Here is a 24,801-nt window from a genome sequence, read left to right as displayed (position 1 = left end):
AATCCTTAGGGGAGCAGGTAAAAGGTAGAGGTGCTCAGGTTATTTTTTCCTCTGTCCTGTTTACTAGAAATAAAAGAGGAGTTCGTAATGGACAAATCAGCCAAGTGAACTCCTGGCTGTGAGACTGGTGCCGGCAGGAAGGCTTTGGGTACTTTGACAATGGATCCTTCCTTGGGGACTACAGCTTGATAGGATGGGATGGGGTTCATCTCTCCTGTAAAGACACTGGATTATTTGGGAGTAGACTAGCAAATTTAATAAAGAGGTCTTTAAACTAAGGGATGTGGGGGGAGGGAGGAGAAGAAAAATAGAACAAGCTCTCCAAACAGAACAAGCTGGGAAAGAGGGCAGGATAGGGAATACAATGATAAGCACCCTTCATCTGCACACTGGGCTGAGATGTGGAAGGCTGACCACCCTGATGGAGAGCCAAAATGGGGACAAACCTCCTGCATCTGTCCAGAGAAACCTGTGTGTTTGAGTAAGCCCATGAACTGCCTCTACACCAATGCACGCAGCCTGGGGAATAAGCAGGAGGAACTGGGGATGTGGGTGTGGATGCAGGGCTATGACCTCATTGCAGTCACAGAGACGTGGTGGGACAGCTTCCATGACTGGAGCACAGCTATGGAGGTTTTTGTATTGTTCAGGAAAGACAGATTGTCAAGGTGTGGGGATGGAGTTGCTCTCTATGTGAAAGAGAAATTAATGTGTACCGAACTGTGCCTGGGTGGGGATGGAGAGAGAGGAGAGTACTTATATGTAAAAATTAATGGGCAGGACAAGGCAGCTGATATTGTTGTAGGAGTCTGCTACGTGCCACCTGATCAGGAGGAGGATGTGGATGAGGCCTTCTATGAACAGCTGTGAGCTGCCTCATGATCACAGTCCCTGGTCCTCATAGGGGACTTAAACCTCCCTGATATTTGCTGGGATAGCCACACAGCCAAGCACATACAGTCCAGGAGGTTCCTACAGATTGTTGATGACAACTACCTGTTGCAGGTGATTGAGGAACCAACAAGGAGGGGTGTGCTGCTGGACCTGGTACGGACGAATAAGGAGGGCCTGGTTGGGGATGTGAAGGTTGGAGGCAACCTTGGCTGCAGTGACCATGAGATGGTAGAGTTCAAGATTCTGTGTGGAAGGGGCAGAACACAAAGCAGGACCGTGACCCTGGATTTCAGGCGAGCCGACTTTGGCCTCTTCAAAGATCTACTTGGATGGATCTCATGGGATATGATTCTAGAAGGTAGAAGTGCCCGTGAGAGCTGGTCAGTCTTCAAGCACCACTTCCTCCAAGCCCAGGATCAGTGTGTCCCAATGTGCAAGAAAGGAGGAAAAGGAGGTAGGAGGCCTCCATGGATGAGCAAGGATCTGCTGGGACAACTCAGGAAGAAAGCATCCATCTATGAGAGGTGGAAACGGGCTGGCTTCTTGGGAAGAGTATAGGAACATTGCCAGGGCATGCAGGGGTGCAACTAGGAAGGCTAGAGGCCTTCTAGAATTAAATTTAGCCAGGGATGTTAGGGACAGTAATAGGGCTTTTTTCAAGTACATCAGCAGCAGAAGGATGATGAGGGGGAATTTGGGCCTGCTGCTAAATGCTAAGGGTGCCCTGGTGTCTGAGGATGCAGAGAAGGCCGAAGTACTGAATGCCTTCTTTGTTTCAGTTTTTAGTGTCAAGGCCGACCCTCGGGAAGCCCAGTCCAGGAAGGATAAAAGGATGGCCAGGACAGCTTAGGACTTGCCCTGGGTGCAAGAGGAAGAGGTTAAAGACTTGTTGGCCAAGCTTAAGGCTCATAAGTCAATGGGTCCTGATGGGATGCATCCTGGAGTACTGAGAGAGCTGGCTGATGTGATTGCTAAACCTCTCTCTATCATTTTTGAACAATCATGGAGGACAGGTAATGTGCCTGAGGACTGGAGAAAGGCCAATGTCATGCAAGTCTTCAAAAAGGGCAGGAAGGACGACCCAGGAAACTACAGGCCGGTCAGCCTTGCCTGCATCCCTGGAAAAGTGATGAAACAACTCATCCTGAATGTTATCACTGAATATATGAGGGATAAGATGGTTATCAGGGGAATTCAACATGGCTTCACCAAGGGGAAATCCTGTTTGACCAGCCTGATATCCTTATGAGTGCATAACCAGCTGTCTATATGAGGGGAGAGCAGCGGATGTCATCTACCTTGACTTCAGCAAGGCTTTTTACACTGTCTCCTATAACATCCTCATCAGAAAGCTCAAGCAGTGTGGCTTGGATGAATGGACAGCGAGGTGGATCGAGATCTGGCTGAATGACAGAGCCCAGAGGGTGGTAATAAATGACACAGAATCGAGTTGGAGGCCTGTGGCCAGTGAAGTTCCTCAGGGATCACTTCTGGGGCCAGTCTTTTTCAACATCTTCCTCAGCGACCTGGATGAGGGGACAGAGTGTACTCTCAGCAAGTTCGCTGATGACACGAGACTGGGCGGACTGGCTGATTCCCCAGAAGGCTGTGCTGCCATTCAGCAGGATCTCGACTGACTTGAGAGTTGGGCAGAGAGGAACCTCATGAGGTTCAATAAGGACAAGTGCAGAGTCCTGCATCTGGGAAGGAACAACCCCATGCACCAGTACAGGCTAGGGATCGAACTGCTGAAGAGCAGCTCTGCAGAGAGAGACCTGGGAGTCCTGATTGATAGTAAGCTAAATATGTGCCAGCAATGTTCCCTCGTGGCCAAGAGGGCCAATGGCATCTTGGGATGCATTAAGAAGAGTGTGGCCAGCAGGTCAAGGGAGGTTCTTCTCCCTCTCTACTCTGCCCTGGTGAGGCCTCATCTGGAGTACTGTGTCCAGTTCTGGGCTCCTCAGCTCAAGAGAGACAGGGAAGCACTGGAGAGAGTCCAGTGCAGGGCCACCAAGATGATCAGGGGACTGGAGCATCTTTCATATGAGGAAAGGCTGAGGGAACTGGGGCTTAAACATAAGAACAAACTATTTCACTTTGAGGGTGACGGAGCAGTGGAACAGGCTGCCCAGAGAGGCTGTGGAGTCTCCTTCCTTGGAGGTCTTCAAGACCCGCCTGGACATGTTCCTATGCGACCTGATTTAGGTGAACCTGCTTCTGCAGAGGGTTGGACTAGATGATCTCTAAAGGTCCCTTCCAACTCCTATCATTCTATGATTCTATGAAAGAAACTTGGTGGGCAAAATGGAGTCAGAATGTTTATTTGTCCATATGTACAACGTTCAAATAAGCATATAAGCTTATGTGAAAAAATAATAAGAATTTATAATTAAATTAAGCATACAATTATGTTTATTATAATAAATAGAAATATTATACTAAAGTCATCTTCTTAAATTGTCTCATACTTTCTGCTTTCTCCTCATATTTCATTTCATGGAAGTTGTAGATTCAACAGGAGAGTGGAGCTAGGTGCCAGCCTGGTACTTGGGCAGTGATGCTGCCGAGGTTCCTCATATGCTTTATGCTGTGAACAGGGAATGCTGCCATTTGAGGAGCAATCCCCTTTTGTTGGTTTCTTTCCTTCTGTGATTCTGTAATTATATTAATTGCTTGTAATTTACCGTAAACCTAGATAAAAAAATCATTTTGGTCAGTCACGGATCATTGATTTTCAATGATGCCTTTAATATTAAGTTAATTAGAGAAAAGTAACAATTTTCTATATGAATTTTCCATATAGGTGTGCGCCTCACGTGCCCTTGATGTTATACAAGTAAATATTAATGAACTATTTGCATATTAATATATTCACCTGATGTGTCTGAGATGTTTTTCCCTTGCATATTGAGTGCAAGGATAGTGTCAAGGATTAGTCTGTGGCAGACTAATTATCTGTGATAAACAAAATCTTGTGTTTCCTTACAGAAAGAGACCCAAATATCAACTCCCTTTTTGCAATAAACTAATAATATCTCTACGCTCCTCAATATTTGATATAAGTCATAGAATCATAGAATGTTAGGGGTTGGAAGGGAGCTTAAGAGATCCTCTAGTCCAATCCCCCTGCTGAAGCACGTCAACCTAGATCAGGTCACACAGAAACACATCCAGGCAGGTTTTCAAGACCTCCAGTGAAGGAGACTTCACAACCTCCCTGGGCAGCCTGCTCACTCACAGTGAAATAGCTTTTTCTTATGCTTAAATGGAACTTTTTGTGTTTGAGCTTCTTCCAATTGCCTCTTGTCCTGTTGCTAGATACAATAGAAAGAAGACATGCCCCAACCTCCTGATATCCATCATTTATATACTTATAAAAGTTAATGGATCCTCCACAGTCTCCTCTTATCCAGACTAATCAGTCCCAGTTCCTGCAGCCTTTCCTCATAAGGAAGATGTTACAGTCCCCTGATCATCTTGGTGGCCCTGCGCTGGACTCTCTCCAGAAGTTCTCTGTCCCTCTTGAGCTGGGCAGCCCAGAACTGGACACAGTACTCCAGATGAGGCCTCACCAGGGCAGAGTACAGGGGGAGGAGAACTGCTGAAGACGACGGGAGACAAGCCCACCCTGTAGTGCAACAAGTCTCGACTTTATTTGCAAAGATACAGCTCTTTTATAGATACAATAATCAGGCTCATACATATTGCAAAAGCTAAGCTCATCATTGGTTCCCAGTTAGGTGCAAACCTCGCCCTTGTTTCAACAAACTCCAGATACTTGTGGCTGCTTAACCCAAACTAAGCTCCTGCTTTTTCATCCTGTTATCATACAGCTCTCTTGCTCTCACGGCCTTGAGCAGGAGTCCAATAGCTTATCGCTTAGTGCTTACTGCCTAACCAGCTGTATTCTATCATGTCCTCTTTTCTCTAGCCAAGTCTCCACAAAACTCCCGACAGAGAACCTCCCTTGACCTGCTGGACACACTCTTCTTCATGCATCCCAGAATACCATTGGCCTTCTTGGCCACAAGGGTACATTGCTGGCTCATATTTAGTTTATTATCAATCAGGACTCCCAGGTCTTTCTCTGCGGAGCTGCTCTCCAACAGGTCAATCCCCAACCTATATTGATGCATGGGGTTGTTCCTCCCCAGGTGCAGGACTCTGAAGATGTTGAACAAGACTGGCCCCAGAACTGATGCCTGTGGAACTTCACTCGCCACAGGCCTCCATCTCAAATCCATGCCACTGATTACCAGTCTTCGGGTCTATCATTCAGCCAGCTCTTGATCCACCTCACCGTCCACTCATCCAAGCCACAGTGCCTGAGCTTTCTGATGAGGATGTTATAGGAGACAGTGTCAAAAGCCTTGCTGAAGTCAAGGTAGATGACATCTGCTGCTCTCCCCTCATATAGACAGCTGGTTATGCCCTCATAGAAGGCTATCAGGTTGGTCAAACGGGATTTCTCCTTGGTGAATCCATGTTGACTCCCCCTGATAACCATCTTATCCTTCATATATTTGGTGACTACATTCAGGATGAGTTGTTCCATAATCTTTCCAGGGATGGAGGTGAGGCTGACCAACCTGTAGTTTCCTGGGTCGTTCTTCTTGCCCTTTTTGAAGACTGGCATGACACTTGCCTTTCTCCAGTCCTCAGGCACCTTGCCTGTCCTCCATGATTGTTCAAAAATGATAGAGAGGCTTAGAAATCACATCAGCCAGCTCCCTCAGCACTCTTGGATGCAAGTATATGAATACATAAAATATCAGTAATATCTTACTGATATTACTGAAGAAAGGAACATTAACACTATAATGGTTTTGAAATTCAAGTCTTTTGGGTTTGTAAGCAGAAATAAAAAATGGTATTTAATAAACAAAGTGTATTTCAGGCAGAGATTTCCATTATGACATCCAAGCTGTAGTTTCAAAGCACTAAATTAGCTCTCTTTAATGAAGTTGTTAACAAATCTTTTTTTACAGTATATTTAATAAAGTAGTAGATAAAATAAACACTCTCAATCTCTATATATTGTATATATTAAAATAGTGACTAGACATATACATATTCTAAAATTACATGCTGTTAGTTTTGGGAATTTGATGTGGATTTCATCATCCTTAAGATTTTCTTTTTACAAGTACCCTGCTGAACTGGGAGAGTAGAGGTTGTTTTCCACTAATGATATATCTATATTTAAAACTCTGTATGTGAAGATTTTCTGAATTTAAGTTTTTGATCATTTGAGCACTTGGATTCTCATTTGGACATTCAATGATAGGAATTTTGCATAATTCTACTTTTCCTGGATATCTTGGGAAAAAAAAAGACATTTTAAGAAAAAAAAAGTGAAAGGAGATATTTGAGGGCTCTCACAATTCTCATTCTGTCTGTGTAGTTCTACAATCAGCAAGCATTGGGAGGCAGAACTGGCCACACTCAAGGGTAATAATGCTAAGCTCACAGCAGCCCTGCTGGAGTCCACTGCCAATGTAAAACAGTGGAAGCAACAGCTTGCTGCATATCAGGAGGGAGCAGAACTTCTTCATAAGCGGGTAAGTCAAGGCAAATGGCCAGGATGCTCGAGGTGGAAGTACTGGTGACTGTATTTGCTAATTTTGAATTAAAATAACCTTATTGTTGGGACTTTAGGTTACTCTTTGAGACAGAATTTAATGAAGACATTAAAACACATAGGATTCCTCAACTGGGAAATTCTTTCTTTCGTAGCAGTTACTTTTCTGCAGAGGGTTTTGTTACAGGAAGATTTATCTAAGCTGTGATACTTAGGACATGTCTGCTAGCTTTCATTCTTTGTTTCCTGCATTGCATCTGTTTCAGGACCTTCTCCCTAATATTACACTTAAGTTCCTCTTGCATTTAAGCCCATAGAAACTTAACGTCAGATCTGTAAGCTAAAGGAACCCTATTGTAGTTTCCACATATAATAAAATCAACAGCTTCCTTTCATCCTTACATCTAAAGAAAACTGAATGTTAGATCAGTCTCATTATATGCGATTATAAATCTGCCTCTGCTTTTGTACAGGAGGGGCAGGTTCCTGTTCCTTTCACTGTAGAATTTGTTTGCAGAGGTCACTTGGCAAACCAGAAATTAGAGGAAAATGAGGGAAGTGTGGTGGTTTAGCCAGGTGTCCACCAAGTCATAATATCATTCCTCCTCCTAAACTGGACAGGAGAGAGAGAGAAATATAACAATTTGTGAGTTGAGATAAGGACCGAGAGATCGCTCAACAATTAGTGTCACGGGCAAAACAGACTCAACTTAGGGAGAAAAAGATTTGATTTATTAAAGGAACAATAAGAGCAGGGAGATGAGAAACAAAACTGAATCTTAAAAAACCTCCTCCCACCTCTCCCTCTTCCCAGGACTCTCCTTCCTTCCCCCCCCAGCCATGCAGTGTATGGGGAATGAGGGTTGCGGTCAGTTCGTTACAGATGGACTTTGCTGCTGCTTCTTCTCAGGGGGAGGCCTCATCACACTTCCCACTGCTGCACTGTGGGATCCCTCCCCATGGCAGACAGTCCCTCACAAACATCTCCAGCGTGGGTCCTTCCCATGGGATACAGTTCCTCATGAACTGCTCCAGCATGGGGCCTCCCACAGGAGCAGCTCCTCACACACTGCCTCAACTGGGGTCATCCACTGGGAGAACAGTCCTTCATGCACTGACTGCTCCTGTGTGAGTCCCTCACAGGATCACAAGTCCTGCCAGCAGACCTGCTTTGGCGTGGGATCCTCTCTCCCCACGGGCCCTCAGATCCTGCCAGGAACTTGCTCCAGGGTGAGCTTCCCATGGAGTCACAGCTTCCTTCAGGCATCCACCCGCTCCGGTGTGGGGTCCTCCATGGGCTGCGAGTGGGATCTCTGCGTCCTGGTGGTCCTACATAGTTGTCCTCCCCCAATGAGGAGGAAAGAGCAGCAGAGATCATCTGTGCCAAACTGACTACAATCCTTATTCCCTGCACCTCTGTGGAGGAGGAAGTAGAGAAGTTGGGAGCAGGAAGAACAGAGGAGTGGGGGGAAGGTGGGGTTTTTTTAAGATCCAGCTGTATTTCTCATCATCCTAGTCTGATTTTGATTGGTAGCAGATTTAATTGATTTTGTTTTCTTCCTCAAGTTGAGTCTGTTTTGCCCATGACCATAACTGGTGAGTGATCCCTATGTCTTTGTCTTGACCCATGAGGCCCTTTGTTGTCTTTTATTTTTCATACCACTGCTGGGGAGAAGGAGTGAGCAAGTGGCTGTGTGATGCTTTGTTGCTATCTGGGCTTAAATCATGACAGAGAGTTATCACTCAAAATGTTTCCATCATTCCCACTTCTTTGCCTCTGTCTAACCAAAGTATTCACTCATTAAGCAGTTGTCTGTGTTGAGATTTTGCTTTCTCTTGCTTTCTCTGTACTTTGATTTGATTTGTTTTCTTTGAGAGATTTTTCAGTCTTCTGAAGCTTTGAGCTCACATCAAGTCTGTAACTCCTCATTGTCACAAAGCTTCACTCCATTCTTCCCAGCAGCCCAGTGTGCACCAGCTATATGCCACAATGAAAACTTTAGCCTGACAGCCTCCTCTATTTATAGGCTGTTGACCCCAGATGAAAATTTCCAGAAATTTCCAGAAAACTCCTGAATGGCCTCTGCTGAGGTCTAGGCTCTATCACAAAAAGTTGCCTTGCTGTCTTATTGCAGTTGATGTGTTTTACACTGAAGTATGCAGTTAAGAATCATAGAATGGTAGGGGTTGTAAGGGACCTTCAGAGATCATCTAGTCCAACCCCCCTGCAGAAGCATCCCATCAGGACCTGAAAAGAACATGTGGGAGGATCAGACTAAAGCATTTCATTTTTTTATGCCTCCTTCTGTGCCTAATGCATAAACAGTTATTTTAAATGCCTTTTATAACACTGGTCATGAGAAAAATACATTCAATTTGAAACAAGGCAATTGAGTAAGTAAATGCTATCCAGATTTTTGCCAAGAGCTTTATCTTTTGTTGATTTTGTTTTCAATTACATATTGTTTATATTGCATCATTTTCCAGCCCATCTTATTATACAGATTTTTTAAAAGAATCACAATATGATTTTCATTTTTATGCATACATTCAAGAAGAGAACATCATGAAGATATTTGACACCTTTTCAGATTTCTGTAGGAATGGGCATTTAAATATGACTGATTAGTCTCATTTTTAAATATTGAATTAGTTCTTTTTTCAAAGTTACTGATTTTTCAATGAATGATGAACAAAACAGTTGAACAGTGTTATTTTCTTGCATGAGCAGTAAGAGATGTATGTTTGCCCAGAGAAAAGCTGGACTATAGTAAGATGCCACAGCCCCTTTAGTGTGGGTAATTAATTGCCCTTCTAACAGTGGTTGCCTCTACTGGCAAGAAAGCTTGTGAGTGCATGCCCTACTATGGTTAAGCAAAGTTAGCTGTATTTGTTTCAGCAATTTCAATAGATGTTTTGAGTCAGTATGAACCAGAGCTCACTGGGGAGTGTTCACATGAGCCACACAGCTGTGGCAGGGCTGATAGCGGGAGGTATTTTCAGCCAGCGACAATACATGTAGCCAAGAACCATAATATTTCATCCACCCTAGTTCAATCCACCAGCCTCCTTGGATTCCAGGCTCACACCAACACATGCATCCTTGCCATGTGTATCAGCCCAGATGAAACCACATGGAGAGCAGGGGAGTCCAAGCCCTTCCTTAGTCACAGGATGGGACACCTCTACATCTGCTTCTAGGGCACTAGGTGTTCAGGGTGGTTCAGGGACTGAGTTTTCATCTATCTCTCCTGTTGAGGCTCTTCCATTTTGTATAAATGAACATTCACTGTGCCAGTACTTGGTAAGAGCCATTGGTTATTGCCAAGTGCAACAGCTTTAAAAGATAGATTGAACTTCTTGGAGGTTACCATGCAACATTCCATACTTTACCAAGGAGTAGGAGAGGGTCTGACCCTGTGTTCATAGAGGCTTCCACTTCCAGTTCAAGACTTAGTTTAGAAGAAAAGCATGGAAATGTCTAATGCTTGAACTTCAGAAGGGGTGAATGTGGATGTGGTGGGTGAATTTGACAGTTCCAGAAAAATACAGGAATGAACTAGAGCTCTGCATAAAGCCACTGTGACAGACATATAGGAACTTATGTACAACTATGGCAGCTCTGCTAGATGGTGAAGGGTTTTTGACTGGATGAGACACTGAGCAATCTAATATGACTTCAAAATTGGCCCTATTTTGAGCAGGGGACCTCTACTAGATGGCCATCAGGGTCCCCTACCAGCTTCAGTTATTCTGTGCCTCTCTGATTCTCACTGTATTTAGATGTTAGTTCAGACACTGTTTACATATAGGTTTATCCTAGTCAATGTGCTGCAATTCTGCTTGTATAGGTTTTGTGTAATTATAGTGGTGAATAATGTAATAGTCACAATTGGTAGCAGTCACAAATCATCCAAATAGATATATTTTTGTGTTATTTAAGCAAATTGAGAAAAATATCCAAGACTTCAGTCATAATGCTCAGTGGCATATAAAACTGAGCAAACTGCTATTACTTTTTTCCTACAAGAACTGATACTTTTTCGGGGACGATTCCAGATAATAAGTTCTTAGGGGTGAAGGGTGGGGTGTTTTATTACTAAGAATCATAGTTTAACCCCTATAAAATGTCTGTTGAGTTCATTCAGTCCACGACTTTGGGCTCCATCTGTCACAAAAGTCTGTCTGGGCAGGAGGGATCATGCAGTCTGCTCGGTTGGCAGAACAGGATCGGGTTCTGGTGCATCGTGATGGGCAGCTGACATTGGACACAGCAGGAGAATGTTGTATTGTGTTGGATTGTTGCACAATGAATTCAGTTCTAGTTCCATCACTGCTGTGCTTCACTTGGTTTTATCAAAGATCATTCTTCATTAATCTAAGTGATACTATAATACCCTCAATAAAATATGTAACAATTATGATAACATACAGTGGCCAGGTTATATGGCAATTAATATCATACAATTTAATTTATTGGCTATTCTAACCTAAAATAAAATCTCCTTGAGGCACAAATTAGACTTCTCCATTCTTCTGCATCAGCCACAAAGAGCACCCTGGTCCTTGAGCAAAAGCAATCTCATGGATGGATTTGCCTTTACCTGAGGCAGGGATAACTCACATAGTTTTCCCTAGCATGTTTTTTATGTGTACTACAGGAACTTTATCCCCTTATTCAATATGGAAAATTCCTGATTGGGCAGGGCCATCTCGATTGACAAATCCTCTACTGTTGACTAAACAGGTGGCTTTTGCTAAATGTGTATTACAGTGATTGAAGGTCCCACTTCCTATTGCTTTCAGTGTAGTCTTTAACAGTCCATTGTATCGTTTGATATCCCTGGAGGCTAGTACATGACAGGGGATGGGATATAGCCACTTGATGCCATGCTTTTTGGCCCAGATGTCTATGAGGTTGTTTAAAAAATGAGTCCCATTGTCTGACTCAATCCTTTCTGGGGTGCCATGTCACCGTAGGACTTGCTTTTCAAGGCCCAGAATAGTGTTCCGGGCAGTGGCATGGGGCACGGGATATGTTTCCAGTCATCCAGTGGTTGCTTCCACCATTGTAAGCACATGACATTTGCCTTGGTAGGTTTGTTGGAGTGTGATATAGTCAATATGCCAGGCTTCTCCACATTTCTATTTCAGCCACTGTCCTCCACACCACAGAGGCTTCAACTGCTTGGATTCTTTGATTGCAGCACATATTTTATATTCATTACTAATCTGTGTGATAGTGTCCATGGTCAGGTCCACCCCTCAATCACTATACCATCTTATATTACATCTCTTCCTTGATGGTCAGAGGTGTCATAGGCCTACTGAGCCATAAATAATTCATATAAAACATAATCCTTATGTTGCCAATCCAGATCCCCCTGGGCCACCTGAATCTTATCAACCTGAGCCACCTGCTTGTTGGCCCAACACTTGGGTATATGAGCATCTACCTAACATACTCTCATAACCACCTTCTCTATTTGGGCAACAATGTCTTGCCACAATGGGGCAGCCTAGATGGGTTTTCCCAGGTGTTGCCAGTTGTTCTGTTTCCATTGCTGCAGCCACCCCTACAGAGCATTTCCTACAACAATCCATGAGTTAGTATAAAGTATTGACCAATTTTAATTTTCAGAAATGTCTAAAGTCAGCTGGGTGGCTGTAGTGGGTCTGGGACGGTAGTGATTTTCCACAGCAGCTCCTGCAGTGCTGTGCTTACTGTTGATATCAATATTATGACTACCGCTTGCACAACATCGGGGCTGTCCCTCCAGCATTCCTTCCCCCACCTTCACCAATAGCTGTGAGTGGGCATGATCTTGGGAGGGACTATGGCCAGGACAGCTGACCCAGGCTGACCAAGGAGATATTCCATACCATATGACGTCAGCTCAGTAATATAAACTGGGGGAAAGGAGCAGGAAGGGGAGGCGAGATTCATTTCTGGCCTTCCCAAAGCAACCGCTACGCGTACTGAAGCCCTGCTTCTCGGGAGGTGGCCGGACATCGCTGCTGATGGGAAGTAGAGAGTAACAGCTTATCTGCTTCTGCTTTGCTTCCCGCGCGCGCGGCTTTGCTGCTTATTTATTAAACTGCTTTTATCTCAACCCACGAGATTCCCATCTTATTTTCTCCCCTTCCCTGGCTTCTCGGGAGGTGGGGGGTAAAGCGGTGTGGTGGGCACCTGGCATCCAGCCAGGCTCAAACTACCACAGCCCTTTTGGCACCCAACGTGGGGCGAGATAATAGCAGATTTACATTAACTGCATTGCAATTACAGTAAACCAATGAGAGCAAAGTTCCTGTGCTGGTCATGGAGCCTTGCTGCTATGCAGCTTATCTTACACTTTCTAATGTTTGGGAACACGATGCTCCTAACATTGACTCTCGGCTGTGCTTTAACCTTAATAGCTTTGCTAAGCTGGCTATATAATTTTGTGAAGAGGATGAAAGGGCCTGGGAACATGATGGCCCAAATAATAATAGCAAGTCTCATTCTGTTACTGATGAATTTAGTGTGCTGTGGGAGCTGTCTTGTGGAGGCCATGGGGCAAAGCACCTCTTTCTCCTCAGCTCGGACTGATCTAGACAATTCTGTTACACAGACTTCCCAGGTCCTTAGTCACCCTTATACGAGAGTTTTAATATTACTAATTAACATGGTTGGTATATTATATATCTTGTGGAATCTGGAGTCATCTGGGTATCAGAGAGTACAAATTTGTGATGGAAACATGTTAAAATGCCCCCTGAAGCGGCCAGTCCCTGGGTGGCAGGGTATGTGGATGAATTTAGGCAAAATCCTAGGACGGTTATCACCTCCTGTAACCTGGGATTTTACATCTGAACAGATAAAAAACCCTGCTTTACTGACACGCTACCTGATAGAAGGGTGTCTTACCTACCCTAATGAGGCCCATCAGGTTCAGGCACTATACTGGGGCCTAGCCTCTGCCTACCGAGCTGCATTCCAGTCCTCTCAGAGAACTGTGATTGAAATGGAAACTCAAACGGTACCTGAGACCAACATAGTTGAGTCAGTCGCAGTCCAGCCCTCTCAGAGAACTATGGCCGAGGTGGAAATTCAAACTATACCTGAGACTACCATGGTTGAGTCAGGGAACCAAACAACAACCACAGTGGTTGCCCCAGTAGTGAAAAAGAAGCAGTGGATAAGGAGGTCAAGTCCATATCATCGATTAGTAAGGGCAGACGAGGAGGAAGAGGAAAGGCTAGAAGAAGAAACTGGTCCTTCGGTAAGGAGATCAGGAGAAGTGAAAGAAATCGAAAAGGAAATGGAAACTACTCGGTCCCTCACCTCAACAGAACTTAGAGATATGCGAAAAGATTACAGTCGCCAGCCAGGTGAGCGGATTGGTGCCTGGCTGCTCCGATGCTGGGATAACGGGGCTGACAGTCAACAATTGGAAGGCAGAGAAGCCCAACAGCTAGGATCTCTTGCTAGGGACCGGGGAATTGATAAAGGCATTGGAAAGAAAACCTCAGTTTGTAGTCTCTGGAAACGACTCCTCTCAAGTGTACGGGCAAGATACCCATTCAAGGAAGACCTTGTAAATGCCCGAGGAAAGTGGACTAGAGCTGATGAAGGGATCCAATATCTAAGGGAATTAGCTGTGTTGGAAGTCATCTATGGTGATCTGGATAATGTCGAGGCCTCCACAGATCCAGACGATGTCCAGTGTTCACGGGCCATGTTGAGAAAAGTGATCCAGAGTGCCCCAGCTACATATTCTAATATCCTGGCAATGGTGTATCATCCAGACATGGACATACCAACAGTGGAGAGGGTATCTTCTTGGTTACAGAACTATGAAGAGAGCCTCTGCACCTCCTCATCAGTGTGGGATGATGGCCTGATTGTTAGATCTGCCTCAAGAACTCAGTCATCCACTGTCCCGACCAGGGGAAAGGGAAGTCCCAGACGCAGGAGTACACCGCGAAATGAACTCTGGCTCTTTTTGCGTGGCCAAGGAGAGGATATGAGGAAGTGGGATGGTGAACCCACTTTTAAGCTAGAAGCGCGTGTACGTGAACTAAGGGGGAAGACAGCTGTTAGAAAAGGACCGCCCAGGAGAGCTGTCAGCAGAGTGGCTGCCAAAACAAAAGAGGACAATCAACAATCTCCAAGACATAGAAGAACTGCAACTACTTCCTTCGATGCCAATGAGGAGACTTCAGGTCTGCAATTGCAAGGATCAGATAGCGAATACTCTGATGAAGAACAGAAATAGAGGGTCCCTGCCTCCAGCCAGGAGGAGGAAAGGGATGACCGAATCTACTGGACTGTGTGGGTTCGATGGCCTGGCACATCAAACCCACAAAGGTATAAAGCCTTAGTAGACACAGGGGCACAGTGTACATTGATGCCATCAAGGTATAGAGGCACAGATTCTGTCTGGATCTCTGGAGTGACAGGGGGATGTGAAGAATTATCTGTATTAGAGGCTGAAGTGAGCTTAACAGGGGACAAATGGAAAAAACACCCCATTGTGACTGGTCCAGAGGCCCCTTGTATTCTTGGCATAGATTACCTCAGGAGAGGGTACTTCAAAGACCCCAAGGGGTATCGATGGGCTTTTGGTATAGCCACTGTAGATGCAGAGAAAATCAAACAACTCTCTAATTTACCTGGCCTCTCAGAAGACCCTTTTGTTGTGGGATTGCTGAAAGTTCAAGAGCAACAGGTACCAATTGCTACCAGGACAGTGCACCGGAGGCAATATCGCACGAACCGAGATTCCCTGGCTCCCATCCGTGAGTTGATTCATCAACTGGAGGCTCAAGGAGTAATTAGCAAAACTCATTCTCCATTTAATAGTCCCATATGGCCTGTGAAAAAATCTGATGGAGGGTGGAGGTTAACAGTAGACTATCGTGGCCTGAACGAAGTGACACCACCACTGAGTGCTGCTGTACCAGACATGTTAGAGCTCCAGTATGAACTGGAGTCAAAAGCAGCCAAGTGGTATGCTACGATTGACATCGCTAATGCATTCTTCTCAATTCCATTGGCAGCAGAGTGCAGGCCACAATTTGCCTTCACATGGAGAGGTGTCCAATATACCTGGAATCGATTGCCCCAGGGGTGGAAACATAGTCCTACTATTTGCCATGGTCTAATCCAAACTGTGCTGGAAACGGGTGATGCCCCTGAACATTTACAGTACATTGATGACATAATTGTATGGGGCAACAAGGCAGAAGAAGTGTTTGAGAAAGGGAAAAGAATAATACAGATTCTCCTGAAAGCTGGTTTTGCTATAAAAAGAAACAAAGTAAAGGGACCTGCACAAGAGATCCAGTTTTTGGGCATAAAATGGCAAGATGGGCGTCGGCATGTGCCTATGGATGTTGTGAATAAAATAGCTACTATGTCTCAACCGACTAATAAGAAAGAAACACAAGCTTTCCTGGGCCTTGTGGGATTCTGGAGGATGCATATCCCAGGTTAGAGTCAGCTTGTGAGCCCTCTCTTTAGAGTAACCAGAAAAAAGAACTGTTTTGAGTGGGGCCTTGAGCAACAACAAGCTTTTCAACAAATTAAACAGGAAATAGCTCGTGCAGTCGCCCTTGGGCCCATCCGTACAGGACCAGATGTGCAGAATATCCTCTACACTGCCGCTGGAGAGCATGGTCTCACCTGGAGCCTCTGGCAGAAAACATCTGGAGAAACCCGAGGTCGACCATTAGGGTTTTGGAGCCGAGGATATCGAGGATCGGAAGCCCACTACACCCCAACTGAAAAAGAAATACTAGCAGCATATGAGGGACTTCGAGTTCCTACACAAGTCATTGGCACAGAAGCTTCTCTCCTCTTGGCACCACGTCTGCCTGTGTTACACTGGATGTTCAAAGGGAAAACCCCTTCTATACATCATGCAACCAGCGCTACATGGAGTAAGTGGATGGCGTTGATTACACAACGATCTCGGCTGGGGAAATCTAATCGCCCAGGAATCCTGGAAGAAATCATGGACTGGCCAGAAGGCAGAGATTTTGGAGCATTGCCTGAGGAAGTAGCTCGCGCCCAAGAGGCACCACCATATAATGAACTGTCAGAAGATGAGAGGCATTATGCTTTGTTTACTGATGGATCCTGCCGCGTGGTAGGAAATCATCGTAAGTGGAAAGCTGCTGTGTGGAGTCCCACACGACGAGTTGTTGAGGCCACTGAAGGAGAAGGTGAGTCAAGTCAGTTTGCTGAAGTGAAGGCTATCCAACTAGCTCTAAAGATTGCAGAACGAGAGAAGTGGCCAGTACTCTATCTTTACACTGACTCCTGGATGGTGGCTAATGCTCTATAGGGATGGCTACAGCAATGGAAGAAGACCAACTGGCAGCGCAAGGGTAAACCCATCTGGGCTGCTGCATTATGGCAAGACATTGCTGCTCGGGTGGAAAATATGACTCTGAAGGTACGTCATGTAGATGCTCATGTGCCAAAAAGCCGTGCCAATGAAGAACAATGGGATAACCAACAGGTAGATAAAGATGCTAAAATTGAACTAGCTCAGGTAGATCTAGACTGGGAGTGTAAAGGTGAGCTATTTATAGCTCGATGGGCCCATGAAACATCAGGACATCTGGGAAGAGATGCAACATATAGATGGGCTCGTGATCGAGGGGTGGACTTGACCATGGAAGCCATCACACAGGTCACCCATGAATGTGAAACATGTGCCGCAATCAAGCGAGCCACACGAATCAAGTCTCCCTGGAACAGAGGCCGATGGCTGGGTTTTCAGTAAATTGACTATGTTGGACCACTACCACGAACACATCAAGGCAAGCGTTATATACTCACCATGGTGGAAGCAACTACCGGTTGGTTGGAAACATACTCTGTAAACCACGCCACTGCCCGAAATACTGTCTTGAGTCTTGAAAGGCAAGTTTTGTGGCGACACGGCACTCCAGAAAGAATTGAATCAGATAATGGAACTCATTTTCGAAATAATCTCATAAACTCCTGGGCAAAGAAACATGGCATTGAGTGGATATACCACATCCCCTATCACCCTCAAGCCTCTGGAAAGATTGAGAGATATAATGGGTTAGTAAAGACCATGTTGAGAGCACTGGGCAATGGGGCATGGAAGCAGTGGGATAAAAATTTAGCAGAAGCCACTTGGCTGGTTAATAGCAGAGGTTCAACTAACCGTCCTGGTCCTGCCCAAACAAAACCACTACATACTGTGGGAGGAGATAAGGTCCCCGTAGTGCACCCAGGGAAATGGCTGGGGAAGGCAGTATGGGTTGCACCTCCCATGGGAAAAGGCAAACCCGTTCGTGGGATTGTCTTTGCTCAAGGGCCTGGGTGTACTTGGTGGGTGATGAGAAAGGATGGGGAAACTCGATGTGTACCTCAAGGAGACTTAACCTTGGGGAAAAAATAACCTGTTATGTGAGTTATCTGTTGTAGATGAACTTTGCAAGAAAAACCGGACAAGTGGACAAACCAAGCCGGTGCTGGTGCCCAACACTGAACATACTGTTTCCCCTGGCCTGGATATTCATCTTGATGGATGAGACAGAAGTTATGACCTGCTCCAGTGAACATCTACAGAGGATGAAAGATATAAGAATGTTGTTTGTTTGTTTGATGCAAGATGCAAGAGGGAATACAAGAATGATGTTTGTCTGTTGAAGAGTGGGGGTACTGGTTAATGAGAGTATATAAGAATGTATATGGATTGTTAAGATGGTTTGTCTGAGCATGACATAAATGGTATGGAATAAGGGGTGGAGACTGTAACTCAAACTACCTCAAACTACCACAGTGGCTTTCACCTCTGCAAACTGACACAATTCACCCTCTCCTGCAGCTTCTGCAACTCGTCGTAGGGGACTTCATACAGCCACCTTCCACCTCCGATGCTTTCCCACAATGTGACAGGACCCATCAGTGAATAGGGCATATTGCCTCTCATTTTCTAGCAGTTTATTATATAGCGGGTCCTCTTCAGCATGTGTCATCTCCTCTGGTGTCATTAAAAAATCTTCACCCTCTGGCCAGATCACTCCTAAAATTTCTGGGTTGTTGTGTGATCTGTGCAACCCACGCAGTGACTCCACATAGCGTCAGTTACATGATGTGAAAAAGGGACCTTGCCTTTGAATATCCAGTCCAGGATGGGTAGTTGGGGTGCTAAGAGGAGTTATGTTTCAGTACCAATCACTTCAAAAGCACCTCAAATTCCTTCATATGCTGCTAATAACCTTTTTGATTGGAGTAAAGCAGGCCTTGGATCTTCTGTATCCCTGACTCCAAAACCCTAGCAGTTGGCCTTGGAGTCTCTCCTGATGCTTTTTTCCAGAGGCTCCAGGTAGGGCCATTCTCCCCGGCTGCGGCGTAGAGCACATTTTTAACATCTTGTCCTGCCTGGACTGGCCCAAGGCCTACTGACTGAACAATCTCCCATTTAGTTTGTTCAAAGACAAGTTGTTGCTCGGGACCCCATTTGAAATCCTTCTGAGTCACCTGATAGAGAGGGCTTACAATCAGACTGTAATTTGAAATATACATTGTCCAAAACCCCACAATGCCTAAGAAAGTTTATGTTTCCTGTAGGTGTGACATTGTTGATCACATCCATTGGGATGTGATGACATCCATCCTGATATTTTATACCTAAAATATCCTATATTTTATTTTATACCTATATTTTATACCTAAAAATTGCATCTCCTGTGCAGGTCCCTTAACCTTACTTTGTTTAGTGGCAAAAAAGGCTTGCATTATTTTCTTCCCTTTCTCAAAAACTTCTCATGTTTTGCCCTATATGATGATATTGTCAATGTATTTCAGGTGTTCCAGAGCCTCACCCTTTTCCAGAGCAGCCTGGATCAGTCCATGGCAAATGGTGGGGATGTGTTTCCATCCCTTGGGCAGTCAATTCCAGGTGTACTGGACGCCCCTCCCAGTAAAAGCAAACTAGAGCCTGCACTCTGCTGCCAAAAGGATTGAGAAGAATCCGTTGGTGATGTCAATGGTGGTGAACCATTTGGCTGCCATGGACTCCAGTTCATATTGGAGTTCCAGCGTGTCTGGCACAGCAGCACTCAGTGATGATTTGACTTCATTCAGGCCACGATAGTCTACTGTCAGTCTCCACTCTCCAGTAGATTTTCACAGTGGCCATATGGGGCTGTTAAAGAGTGAGTCCTGCTGATCACTCCTTGGCTCTCCAATTGATGAATCAGCTCATGGATGGGAATCAGGGAGTCTTGCTTGGCAGCTGTTCAATTTCCTCCGCCTGCAAAGCAGCTACACCAAAGGCCCCCCAGTACCTTTTTGGGTCTTTGAAATATCCTCTCTTGAGGTAGTCTATGCCCAGGATGCGTGGAGCCTCTGGGTCAGTCACAATGGGGTATTTATGCCACTCCTTCCCTGTTAGACTCACTTTAGCTTGCAATACAGATAGCTGTTGGGATTCCTGTCACTCCAGAAATATAAACGCGTTCAGCTGCATCATAGCTTGATAGCATCAGGATGCATTGTGCACCAGTGTCTACTAGAGCCTTGTACTCCTGTGGGTCTGACGTGCCAGGCCATCAAATCCACCCAGTCCAATAAACCCAGTTGTCTCTGTCCTACCCCTGGCTGGATGCAGAGCCGCTCTAGTACTGGTCATAAGGTTCTCCACTCAGTTCTTCTAAAAATGGATTAGAGTAAGATCAGCCTTTCCCCTCTGTCTGGGGAGCCACGCACTAGAGACTGGAGCAGCAAATTTCCTGGAAGAATCCCTATTTGTTGATTGTTTTTCCTTGCACCTGATGCACCTATGACTTTAAGTTTGATGTCAGTTTTCCATCCCATTCCCTCATGTTCTCTCCCTGGTCACACAGGTAAAACCACAGGGTAGCCTGTTGTGTGTACCTTTTATATTCTCTCTTTTGATCAGAGGAATGCCTAATCCTAATAGCTGAGATACTGGTCTGTTGTAACGGTGCAAACAATATTAATTCAAAGATGTAGAGAAGCTAGGTAATGTACATACAGAGACATACACAGGCAACATAGTATAACCAACAGAGTTGACTCAAAGCCAAACCCTTCCTTTCCTAGCTATTTCCTTATATGCTGCTTCTGCCCATGTGATCACCCAGGGCCCAACTGATTAACTTACAGCACCTGTTTCTGATAATTGGATGCGGCTTGCCAGCTTCATTAACTTGTCCCTACCATCTTTATTCAAGCTGGCTGGTCCAAGTCATATTTGTACCTAAAATTCCCCCCTTTTTCTTTTTGTATAGCCAGCCTTCAGCAACACATTTCAAAATTAAAGGTACATGAAGAAAACTTAAGTATTTTTAACCATGGCCATGAGTTTATAACAAAAGGTCAATAAACAGCTACATTGCTGAACAATATAATACAAAAATCCATAAATTCAAAATAAACATAATCTGATATATATGTTGCTAGGAGGGACGCAGACTAGTGAGAAGGGATGAGTTCTGTTTCCTGAATGTAGTTTTGGACTTTTCTTCAACTTCTTTAGCATGCTTATCTGTGAGCATTATCTGTAAGTTGGAAATATCTCTTCATCTGTAAAAAACACACCATTTTTGCTTTCAAGTTTCCAGTGGCCATCTTGTTAAGTTCTTCAATTCTTTTAATGCGATACAGATTGCTGGAGGAATTGCAGCAGCATACGTGGAGCCACAGTTGACAGATTTTACATTTTAATAGGGTGATGGATTGAGGGTGGATCAATTGGTTCTTTCCTCAAGATTGTTTTTTCCATTGGTCTTACAGTCATTAAGTCCTTTCGGTTGATGTAGCTTGATCCACTTGGCCAGAATCCACTGGCGACCTTGATCTGTAATGACACAAGCATAGTCTCTTCCCCACGTTAACAGATCTGCAGGTCCTTGCCACGCTCCAGTAGTGGGATTCTTATACCAAACTTCAGGTTTATCAGTAAAATCCATATCCCGACTCATTTGGGCAAAATGTGTTAATGCCAGTGGTACATTCCGGTTTGCCACAATTCTGAGATGATTCATTGTATAAATAGCTTTCATAAATCCATTTTGAGGGCTCGCTCCCTGTTCCCCCATTTTTTTTTTCTAGCAGTCCTTTTGAAGTTTGATGAGTATGTTCAATAATGGCTTGACCGGTAGAATTGCCTGGGATTCCAGTAGTATGTTTAACACCCCATAAGTCCAGGAACTTACGTGTTCTACTGGCTATATGACTTATGACATCTCAAGCACTGTCACTCATTAAGGCTGTGACCCAAACCATGGCCAAATAGGTATCAATAGTGTCATGTATTTGTTTAAATCGTCCAAAGGGAGCATAGACAGTGATATCCGATTGCCATATTCCTAAAGGTGCCAGACCCCTGGGATTGACTCCTACTCCTAGGCCAATTTGATTCTGGCATGCAGGGCATGTGGAAACAATACCCTGAGTGTCCGATATGGTCAGGTCAAAATGCTTTGCCAGCATTTTTGTACCTTGGTGAAAAAAGTCGTGTGACCTTCAGGCTTGAGAAAATTTGTCAATTATTGGCGCCATAGAGGAGCTGCTACTATCTTGTCAACAATTTCATTGCCAACTGATAGGCCATCTTTTAAGCCCGAATGGCTTTGAATATGTCCAATATAATAGACAGTTTGATGTTCATTTATCTCATGCCAGAGCCGTAGAAATAAGTTATACAGATTTTGATTAGAGATTTCTTTCAACAATGATTGCTCTAATCAAGTCACGACATCGACCATATATAGGGAATCAAAAATGACATTTAATTGGACGTCTGGCCATTTCTTGAAAGTCGTAACCACAGCCATTAACTCCAACAATTGAGCTGAGTTGCCTGGTGAGTGAACAGTTAGGTTTTGCCATTGTCCATTCTCCCACCGAACCACTCCTGCTTTGGCTTGTATCTTACTTTCGTCTGTTAAAACAGTTAGGCCTTTAACGGGTACTGTTGATCTCATATGACAATAAGGCCCACTGTAATCCATCAGACTGTTGCAGTGCGCAGTTCAAGAATTCATCTGTGAGAGGAACAAAAATGACGTCTGCCTCAATCTCTGCTATTTCCAGCAGACGTTTTCTGGCCTTAACTATTACATTCGGAATTGCCTCTAGTCTCGTGGTAATTCCTTTTTGCAAATTATATGGCAAAAATATCCACTCCAGGATCCTAAAACACGAGGATATTTTTTGCGCAGAGGTGCTAGCACCCAGGCACCATATGTTTCACAAATAGTTGGCGAGTTCTTCATTCCCTGATGGAAAACTGCCCATTGATACAATTTTGCTGGCTCTTGTTTATTAATAGATAGTACTGTAAAAGCAAACTTCTCACTGTCATCCTCATGTAGAGGAATTGTGAAAAAGCAATCCTTTAGGTCAATCACCAATAGGGGCCATTCTTTTGGAAGCATTGCAGGGTAATCCTGGCTGTAAAGAACCCATATCCTGCATTACTGCATTAACAGCTCTTAAATCATGTAACAGCCTCCATTTCCCTGATTTTTTAGGGATAGTTAAAATTGGTGTATTCCATGGACGAGTGGATGGCTTAATATGACCTTTTTCTAATTGTCCATTTACTAATTCATGAATCTGAGCAAGCTTTTATTTACTCAGTGACCATTGATCAATCCAAACTGGTTTATCTGTAAGCCATGTTAACTTCAGGATTGGTCGCCCATCAATGGCCGTCACTAAAAAATTTCATTCAGGAAATGATAGCCCATTTGGCTTAAGGCATCTCTACCTAAAAGCCAAACTAAAGTATTTATTACATAGGGTCGAATTTTCACACACCTATTTTCTTCATCCTATATCCATACCGAAATCAGGTCTCTGCTAATTTTTGCCATCTGTGTTCCTCCTACTCCGACAACAGGAGTGTCTAAATTCTCTAAAGGCCAGCTTTGTGGTCAAATAGGATAACGGAACAATGGTTACATCTGCTCCCATATCCAGTAACGTATTGTACCCAACCATGTGTTCACCATTTGGATGTTGGAATACAACCGTCTGAGTGGGCTTTCCCTATGAAAGTGGCATTGCAAGTCTTACCGCAGGTACACCAGTGGATCCAAAACCACCATCTCAGCACTCTCAAACACCTGTGAGTGGAACTTTAGCCATGAAGGGAACTATCTGAGCTATCCTAGTTCCTTTAGGTATATAAACTGGTGGCTGCCAAACTTTAACCGTTATTCCAATGTTTCTTTGATAATCTGCATCAATAACACTGGGGAGCACAAAAATACCATGTCGAGAGGCCGATGACCATCCTAAAAAGCAGAGCACTTAAGCTGTAATCCAGGGGTCCATGAGCATTGGATGGGATAACCATTATATCCATATTGTGGATGGTTACATCTATTGCTGTTTCCACATTCACTCCTGTGCTTCCTGCAGTGGCTGATCTGAGACCATCCAGGCAGCCTTTGGTACCAAAGGGTGTTTTTGTGTCACCGTGCTTGCCCTTTTTGTGCTCGTTAATCCATTTCCCTAGGCGTTACGTGTCTGGCCACTCGAGAAAGGCACTCAGTGTCTCTGTGCCCAAACTTGCCACATCTGTTACAATTGCCATTAAATCTGCCATTGGACCCTGATGGTCTGATGGAGCTGCTTGTCCATACAAATGGTGTGGATTGACATTGTTTTTCAACGTCCCATTTTCTGCAATTGAAGCATTTTGGCCTCCAATTTCCTTTGTTCTGTTGAACTAATGGCTTTTAATACCATTGTCATAGCTTCAGCTAGATGTGTCGATGATCCGACTCAAGAGCAGCCTTCTATCATGTCAACCAAAGTTGCTATCCATGGGAGAGTCTGCAGAATCTTCTTACAATCATGGTTAGTGTTAGCAAATGCCAAGTGCAATCCCATTTCCACTTTTACTTCGGCCGACATGTTTGGTATATGATCCAGAGCTGCTCTTAGATGGTCTAAAAAAAGTCATAAAAGGTTCATTGGGTTTCTGTATAATGGTTGTGTACAGGGGAACTGGCATCCTCATGTCAGGGACTGTCTTAAATGCTTGACGAGCCAGTGTCTGTGTTTGTTGTAAAATAGCTTCATGCAGTCAGGCTTATACCTGAGGGTCAGCAAATGGCCCTTTTCCTAACATCATATCCGCTGTGATGACTCGTCGCGGATCTCCCTGCTATGAGTCCACATTTTCTACTACTCTTTTTTCCCATTCAGACTCCCATAGTAATACCCGAGTGGGCTTCAAGAAGGTTTCTACTAGTTTATGGCAGTCAAATGGAGTCATTAATCCGCTGGTGAAAATATGATCTAATAATATTTGAAC

The 24,801-nt window shown here is 44.4% G+C and overlaps 1 pseudogene; it reads left to right on the top strand.

The window, feature by feature from the left end:
* The window catches only part of LOC133628509 (homer protein homolog 1-like), a 175,229-nt pseudogene that overhangs the window by 99,547 nt on the left and 50,881 nt on the right, over positions 1–24,801 (top strand).

Source organism: Colius striatus, chromosome W (assembly GCF_028858725.1).
Source record: "Colius striatus isolate bColStr4 chromosome W, bColStr4.1.hap1, whole genome shotgun sequence".
In the NCBI taxonomy this organism is placed as follows: Eukaryota; Metazoa; Chordata; class Aves; order Coliiformes; family Coliidae; genus Colius; species Colius striatus.
The sequence above is the reverse complement of the archived record's forward strand: the minus strand, read 5'-3'. Positions and strand labels throughout refer to the sequence as shown.